Here is an 8,975-nt window from a genome sequence, read left to right as displayed (position 1 = left end):
AAGAAGAAAATGGATGGGATCAGAAGGAAAAGAAAGGGCATATATACAGGGAATCTGGCTTTCAAGCCAGAAAACGAGGCAAGGAAATTGTGTTTTCTGCTATAAGCTCAGACTTCCTGGCATCAAAATTCACACTGAGTCACAGGAGAGACTCTTAGTAGAGTCTAACATGTTTCTACATCACAGTATCTTTAATTTAGTTCTCTTATTTCAAATACACAGATTATATCTACTGCTTATATAAAAATGGCTGCTCTTCAGTAGGATGCCCAAAGTTCAATGGGAAAGTGTTGGTAAACCTTACAACATTTTAAAGGGTTAAGCATAAAAAAAAAAAAAGAAAAAGAAAAAAGAAAAAAGAAAGACAAATTGAAAAAGGAGGCCTTGCTATCTAATGGAGCACAACTAAGATCTGTTGATGTTCTTAATAGTAAAATTTTGTTATAAGCTTTTTTGTATATGTGCTGGTTTTGGCTGGGATAGAGTTAATTGTCTTCATAGTAGCTAGTATGAGGCAATGTTTTGGATTTGTGCTGAAAACAGTGTTGATACTATAGACATGTTTTCATTATTGCTGAACAGTACTTACACAGCCTCAAGGCCTTTTCTGCTTCTTCCACCACCCCACCAGCGAGGAGGCTGTGGGTGCACAAGGAGTTGGGAGGGGACACATCTGGAACAGTTGACTGCAACTGAACAAAGGGATGTTCCATACCGTATGACATCATGCTCAGCATATAAGGGGCTGGGGGAAGAAGAAGGAAGGGGTGGATGTTAGGAGTGATGGCGTTTGTCTTCTCAAGCAACCGTTAGGCATGATGGAGCCCTGCTTTCCTGGAGATGGCTGAACACCTGCCTGCCCATGGGAAGCGGTGAGTGAAGTCCTCATTTTGTCTTGCTTGTGCACACGGCTTTTGCTTTACTTATTAAACTGTCTTTATATCAACCCTCAAGTTTCCTCACTTCCAGTCTTCTAATTCTCTCCCCCATCCCACCAGCGGGGGGGGAGTGAGCGAGCAGCTGTGTGGTGCTTAGCTGTCGGCTGTAATATACCCTGACATTATATTACAATATTTTAAATTCTACCTATTTGTGTATGCCAAACTCAATGTTGGAATAGTGAGTTACCTGAGTTTTTCAGTAAGAAAAACATATTTGTTAGGGAACTTTTCTGTGTTAAGACTTTATGAAAAGTGTGTTAACAATACTCTGACCTTACACATTTAACTTGTCCCTCCACAGAATCCTTCATCCGGCACAAGAGAAGATGACGACACAGTACAGGTGGGATCATCTGTGCAGGAATATGCTGTATGGGAGCCAATATACATCTGAGACTTCATAATGGTTTATATAACTCTTTTTTTCCCAAATCAGTACCCTTTCAAGCTACAAGTGATACCAACACATGTAAGCTTAAGCAGATATTTTTCAGGGAGGGTACGCTGGTATGGAGTTCACTCTTGGTTATCTCGTGGGCAATGACCACCACTCAGAGCAGGTGAAAAGGGAATCAAATACGTCATCTTTCACAACTAAGCTGTATCTATTTCTTTAATAGCTTTCCTTATACTTCTTCCCTGCACGTAGGCCACCTGAAACAATGGCAAGGCTTAGAATACACAATCTTATTTTCTATTAGCACAAAGCATTATATGCTCAAAGCTTCTATGTTTTTGTCAGTAATGGGTTGAAACATCTAAAGACAACTGAAGATGCTGCTTTTCCTAGGAACTCTGTCTCTCCTGTACTTTAGATCATTCTATATCTGGTGGTAGAAAAGGCTCTGTAAAATCTCTGTGTGCACTACCTTTAAATTCCCTTCCAAGGCTGATACCTGTTTTGCTACTCAGTTTTAATAACTTCGTGGTAGATTAATACAGAATTTCATAGAACTAAACAAAAACAGAGATGCATTGTAATTTGGTATAATCAAAATGCAGCTGATTACAAAAAGATTGCTTCAATTTTAAATTCCTCTAGTCTTAGTACTATTTCCTATTTGTTTTTTTACTGCTTAAAACAGAAGCTTTTCAGGTCACACGCATTTTCATATTTATATACTCACTGTCACACAGAGAATGCTAGCAGAAACAATAATAAAATATAACATTGCCCAGAAAAACATGTGCAATAATTCATCAAAGGCAGCAGAGATATGTTACCCACAAAGTAAAGCCTCTATATCTACAGAGAACTTTGTAGAACTGGACAGATATCTTTTGAAGGTTATAAAGGTTTTACCATGGCAAACAGTTAAAGAGTTCTGCTCTATGGCCAGGGTGATAACCCATTAAAATATACTTCATAAAACATGATCTCGCAAGTAGTAAAAAAGAGACTAGAAACCAATATAAGAAGATGTTTTGGTTGCATTCTTTGAAGGATTTCCTGGTTTCTCTCTTCCTGAGATTTCCTGTCAAACTGTTATTAATACACTGAGCCTATGAGTTTTGATGGCATAACCATTGATTCTACACTGAGAGACATGCTTGCATCCTGACTTTCTATTTCCTTGGATCTGACATACAGAAATCAGTTTATGAAGTACTGTAGTATAATAATGCAATAATAAGGAAAAAGGATGATGTGGATGCACATTGCCTTAACTATTTTAGAATAACACAGGGACTTGGGCCGGGGTGTGGGGGAGCCATATCTACTGGCTGTGTCAAGACTGACTGATTTAGCCCATACAGTTCCATTCCTACCGTCCACCCAAAGGAACCAGCTGACACAGGCGTGCACAGAGAAGCTCATGTGTCTGCTGTTCGTACTGTGTTTCTGTTTTCTCTCAATTTCACCATATTCTTCAAATTAAAGTACTTTAATTGCACCTAGCTCCAAGGCTTCATAAAAGCCTAAGTATAAGCATGAAGGGACTCTAAGAAGTAGCAATAAAAGAATGTCGTCTTGAAAATATACACCCAAAGTATATTCAACTTTTTGAAATCTTCACTATGTATCCATGTTCCTTTCCAGTATAGAGTAACACAGGCAGTTTTTTTCTTTCAACTTATTTTTTCAAATTTCCCCATGTCAGATTTATGTATTTCTTTAAAAAAATTAATCTTTAAGTTACTTATTGATATATTTGTATACTTGTAAATTATTTTATTAAGCAAAATAGAACTGGAGAAATTCCTTTTCTCTTTTGAATATGCATATTAATATCTGACTTAAAATATGATCCTAAAAGTCAATGAGAGAAAATATTTTACTTTCTTTTTGTATATGAAGAAATACAAAATAATTATAATGTATATTATAATTTTTTCTTACTTAAAATTTCTAACATGGAGAAGAAAAAAAAAAATCACCATGTTGCTTACAGTGTTTCAGAAACTACCATGCACCGGGAACTTGGTCAAGTAGTGGACCAGACTGTCCAGTGAGGTTTCTTCACTTTGTGATTTTGTGACTGCCAGGAACTTCAGATGTATTATTTTTCAGAACTCTATTCCCACATTTCTTGAACATATGTCAGCGAATGTAACTACTTTATGGACTTGTGTGCATTTAATGTTTCTTAAAATCAATCTTTAAATACATACACATATATATGTACATGAAAAGATGACATTAATGCATTTTTTCATTAAATATTGCTGTAAAAGACATTTAAAAAAATCCCAACAGCCTGGGTAAATGTTTTCCTGGGCTTACAGGGGAATAAAGAAAATCTTTGTGAGGTTAAAGATCATTGTTTCTTGTATGAAGGCACAGTTTCAAATAGAATCTCTTTTTGAGAAGGTCATGAGTTTTATTGCAAGTGGACAGAGACTCAGCTGACTGAAGTTTTTCAGACAGTATTTCTAGAACTTAATGAGCTACATCAAGGGACAATGGAGAGTTGTGATATGACTTCTCTGACTGAGTAGAACCTCATTAAGCAGTTAAATGATTTTTTATCATAATGTGTTTGAAACTGAAGATGAATAAGTTCTGTGAGGAGAGTGCAGGGCCCCCCTTCCCTTGCCAAGAATTTTTGAAATTAAATCTGCATGGATCTGCTGTCCAGAAAGTGTCTGGCAGGTTATGACTTGTCTAGTTTCTACCACGTGAATTTAAACCAGTAGCACGCACTGTGAAATTGAGCATGGCATGGGACTGCACTGTTCAGCCCTTATTCTTTAAAGAAGAAGGTAAGCGGAGGTCAGATGGTGCTAATTTTGCTGTCTGCTTTCTATGTATTTGTGCAGGCTAAGGCACTGAAGCTGAAGACACCCTGAGTGCTTGCATGGAGCAGGGAGGAACCAGCTTCCACAGGGTGGGGAACCAACCTTTCCTCCCAGACACAGATGGTTTTGGATAGTTATGCAGAGTGTTGGACTGATCTTTACAGTTCCATAAGGAAGTCTCGTGGTTCAGCCTTTCATGAGCTACTTGATTCTAAACCTGTGATTGTCACAGGCATTTTTACTTGTATGATTTACCTTTTTAGTTTTGTTTACTTTAAATGATTCCACTCCTGATTTTGATTTCTGCTATTCCTCTATCAGAAATTATTTCAGATTAAGTTACTCTGCTAGGCACTCCAGTAGTATACATAAGTTGCAGTCCATGTTTGACAGGAATCATCTGGGACTAAATGAAAGGTTTTGCATCTGAAAATAGTGCCTAAGATGAGAAGACTTCTGACTCTCTGAAGAATTGTCTATCAAAGTTGTCAAGCGGTTAGATCTGATTTATTTCTCAAATACTATCTTTATGTGAATTAACTGAATTGCTTCACTATTCAAATTATCCAATGTCATTTTAAGTTTAGTGAAGCACATTAATAAATTGTTTGTGAATATGTCCTAAATGAAAGTACGTCCATCTAGCTGTTACAAAGTGGACCCACCTCTCGTCTTCTTCATCCAGGTATATTTGCTCTCCTTTAATGTTTAGCCTCTCTCTGAGTCCACAGGCCCAAAATGCTTCATTTGTATTTTGGAGGACTCTGTTCTCAGAAACTGTGGGGTAACTGTGATAGGAAAAGCATAGTAATCAAAATTAAGTCTTACCACTACAGACATATCTTTATGTTGTACTTTGTATTGTCTAACTATAATGACATTTGTACACATTTACTGCGGGACTATTGACTTTCCTCTCGCCATCGAGCTCTGACAGGGTCCTGAGGGCACTAATAGGCTTTAACAGCCCTGCCCAGCCTCACATGGGACCCCCCCTCCTGCCCACGGCCCCTGCCCTTGCCTGAGCTGCGCTGCAGGCGTGTTAATCTCCAGCCCCATCTCCTGCTCCTGGGGGGATCTGGGACCCGGGACCCGCTTCACCACCTTGCCATGTCCAGGACCCTGCTACCAGCCCCCAGTCACCAACCACCGGTCATTACACGGGCCTTCACAGCAGAAACTTGTGAACAGACTTGTGGGTGTCTGAGCCAGCAATCTTTTAACTTGTACAATTCTGCATCCATATAACATGTTCCTGGTCTATACGATTCTCCTAACATGCACAGTCTCTGGCAGAATGTAAACCAGACTATGGATTTTCTTGTTTAAACTGCTCTTGAGCAAATTGTTACTTTATGAAGGGCTTTTGATGCATCTAGGTGCAAAAGATATGCAGAGAAATGAGTTTTCATCTGTCCAGAAACCCTCACTGCTTTTGAAGATGGGGCCCATATTACAGAGATGTAGGAAATTGAAGGACTTTGTTCAGGAGCTTGAATACGCAGTTGCTGTTTTACCTACTGCTTTGTTTACTTACATGCTCATGTACATGCAGCCAGGTCTATCAGCTATTAAAAAATATTCTTATTTATCTTCTGCCATCTATCACCTCTTTCTTCTTTGTGTTCAGGCTACTCTAAATAATAGATGGAATAACATTAAACTATTTTGTAGGGATGCTTTCCTTGTCAGAAATAGGAGCAAATTCTTTGCTTGCCGTACAAGGGTTTGTTTGCCACTTGTAGCAGCATTGCACCTATGAGCCACATGAAAGAAAAAGACATGTTTCTGCCAAAAATACAGGGACACCCCCCCCTTCCCCCAACGTATGCTAGTTTTTATCAATATATGTATTAATAACATTTTAGTGGAAACATTAGATTTTCCATTGATTTAGTTATAAATTGCTACCTCCTAATTTATTGCTGACTGGGAAAACTTCAGCCTAAAAGAATAATGTATCTCAGGTTGCTCTGTAATAGAAAGTTCCCAGCCATCTCAGGGCTGAAGAACAACAGTAATCTGACAACCAAACAGCCCGGTGACGAGCAAAACCTGCTCCACGAGGAAGCTTGGTAAACCTTGGGAAAGGTTTATATGACAAATCGCAGCATTTCAGCTCACAGAAAATTCAGCTTGTAGAGTGTCCTCGGGTACCCATCGCAGTGCTTTCTCCAGAGATGTTGAAGGGAGATTGAAGACCTGTTTGGTTGTACCTTGTTTGTATTGCATTAATCCCATGCTTCAGGACACCAGTGGGAACAGGAAGATTATTCTTTTCTTTGTTTGACACTTACCCAGCTTTTCTTCTCCTTTGTCCTGCTTTTCTTCCTCTGATGCACCAGAGGTGGTTGCATCTGTGGACAGAACACTGTCTGGGGTGCAGGGGTGTGACCAACAACAGAAAAACATTTCAAGGGCTTGGCTGGTAAATACTGTTCAGATGATAAGAATTAAGAGTATTACTGATTTAAAGTCATAAAGGATTTCTCTTCATATGATATAGGTACGCTTGGGAGAGGAGATAAGATCTTTTAAGAAATATCTTGCCCCATTATTTAATAAATTGCCTGCTATTGTAGTCATTTATGAAATTTGTAATGCTGACTGCGCTCTTTCTGTGGCACGATGTTTGGGATTACGACGTGGCACGACGTATGTTTGTTTTAGGGTATTTGTGAGTGTTTTGTGGCATGAGTAGGCTTTTTGGGAATCATTCTCAACTTGTCACTGATTGTATTACAGGAAGTTTTGATTAAGTGATGTAAGTGACCCTTCTCCAGGTCTCTGTCTTAATTGGGGGGTTTTGTTGCAAAAAAAAAAGCCAATAAAGAAATGTAGATTTTTTAATGAAGAGTGCTCCATTTTCTTAGATATGTCTATTTGGGTACTGACAATGAATAAATGAAACATGTGATAATTAAATTCATATCATCATACAAGAGGACACATGTATGGAGTTAAGAGTTCAGAAGAGTGCAGATTATCTGCTTACGTATATAATGGTTGTGTACCTTCTGGTCTAAAATGTGAAGAGCATGACTTCTACTGCGTCTTCGGTGATGCCTTCTTAATGTAAGAATTTATCTGTTTTGAAGAGCAGGAGGAATACTTGAAAATATTTAATTTTATAATTAAAGTTCTTAAATAATATAAATTATATTTACCCCTCAAAGAATAGACACTGGTTCAGATGAAGGGATTCTTATAATTTTATCAAAGTAAAACTGATGTTGCTAGAAATATTTTGTTAAATAAACGGCATGATAAACTGAATTATGCACTGCACAGAGGAAAATGATAACCTCAGAAATGATGCTGTTTCCCATTTTGGTATACCATTTTAAAATTTTTTCCTAATAGCAGCTTTCAACCATTAATAAGCACATTAGGTAGAACTCACATTTGAAAAAGTTCCTATTAGAAATTGAGGACAAAATGGAAATTTCTGCATAAGGCTCTTTCTCCCTCTCCTCTTAACATCAATTCCCTCTAATTTATTGGGCAAGATAGAAGATAACCTCACCTGCCTGGTCATGCAGGCACACACATAAACATCTATCTAAAGTCAATGGAAACTAAGTAAAAGCTTCAGCAGCATTTCTCTTGAAACAGCAGCTGCTTCTCTCTGCTTCTTTTTTTTTTGTCAGACTGATGAAGCAAAGAATTGCTTTTTGCCAATTGACCATACAGAAATTATCAGTATACTTTTGTATAGCTTTTTAATGTATGATTTGAAAAACCTGCTATTAATTAAGAGACAGATTCCCCCCAGCACAGTAAGTGAGCTTCAGTGTTATAAATCACGTAGGAATATGTGAAGGAATATAAACATATCATTTCTCCCTCCTTTCATCATCCTGTGAATGTTTTCTTGTAGTAAGAAGGAATTTCTGTCCTTTAGGTTGGGATGAGAGGGTGGGGGGAAGAATACCTGCTCATATTCCAGTAATTAAGCCGCTGTAGCAGCTGAATGTAGTTCCCTTGTATATGTTCCCCAATGGCTTTCTAACACCCTTTTAATTCATTAAAACTAGGTTCATAAAAGATGTTAGTCTTAAAAGATTTACTTTAGGGACACCTTGCAATGGAACATAATTTTCACATCCATGCACAAGGACAATACCTTGGCTAAGATACTACACATTAAAAAAAATAAATAAAAAAATAGAAGAACCGTATCAGAATCAGTATGATACTTAACATTGAAAGTTATTGTAAGTATTTTTATATTTTAAAGCTGGAAAAAAAAAAAGACCAACAAAGAAATTAGAGGAGGAAAAAGCAGAATGTTTTGCTCGTGGTATAAAGGAAAGCATATGCTATTTGTCCATTAATTGATCTATTTAGACCAAAAGCTTTTGCCTGTTAACCACATTCCTATCCTTCCAATTCACCATCCCTCATGATGTCTAGGTACCATTCATACCCATGAGAATTGCAGTGTTAAAAAGCTAGTGAAAAAGAAAAGAAGAGATGTATTTCCAAAGAGAAGGCGGCTTTATTTGCATTTGGAACCTAGGAACAACTGAAATTGTGTAATTGAGAAATTTTGCAAGATGACGCTTGCAGAAAAATTCATATACCTCTACAGGAACTTCAGACTTTTTCTGAAATAGCAAGTCTTAGAGAAACTTGTGAGAAAAGAGCTTTTCCCAAGCTATGAGGACTCACCTCAAAGTGCTCTTCTTTACCCCCTATGAGGAGACGTTGCTGTGCAAAATGGCTGAGTGTCGCGCTCTAAGGTAACACAGATCAAGCAGAGAACTGCAGAGGTCTACTAAATAGACTTTC

General features: G+C 37.8%; 1 long non-coding RNA gene across 1 annotated transcript; it reads left to right on the top strand.

The window, feature by feature from the left end:
• The first annotated feature begins 687 nt into the window (after positions 1 to 687).
• On the top strand, positions 688 to 6,967 carry LOC129204815 (uncharacterized). The gene is made up of 3 exons (XR_008576507.1): positions 688 to 872; positions 1,243 to 1,284; positions 4,203 to 6,967. It is a non-coding gene; the product is annotated as an uncharacterized LOC129204815 (long non-coding RNA).
• Positions 6,968 to 8,975: the final 2,008 nt, after the last annotated feature.

This window comes from Grus americana, chromosome 3, assembly GCF_028858705.1.
Source record: "Grus americana isolate bGruAme1 chromosome 3, bGruAme1.mat, whole genome shotgun sequence".
In the NCBI taxonomy this organism is placed as follows: domain Eukaryota; kingdom Metazoa; phylum Chordata; class Aves; order Gruiformes; family Gruidae; genus Grus; species Grus americana.
This window is presented reverse-complemented; position numbering and strand designations above follow the sequence as displayed.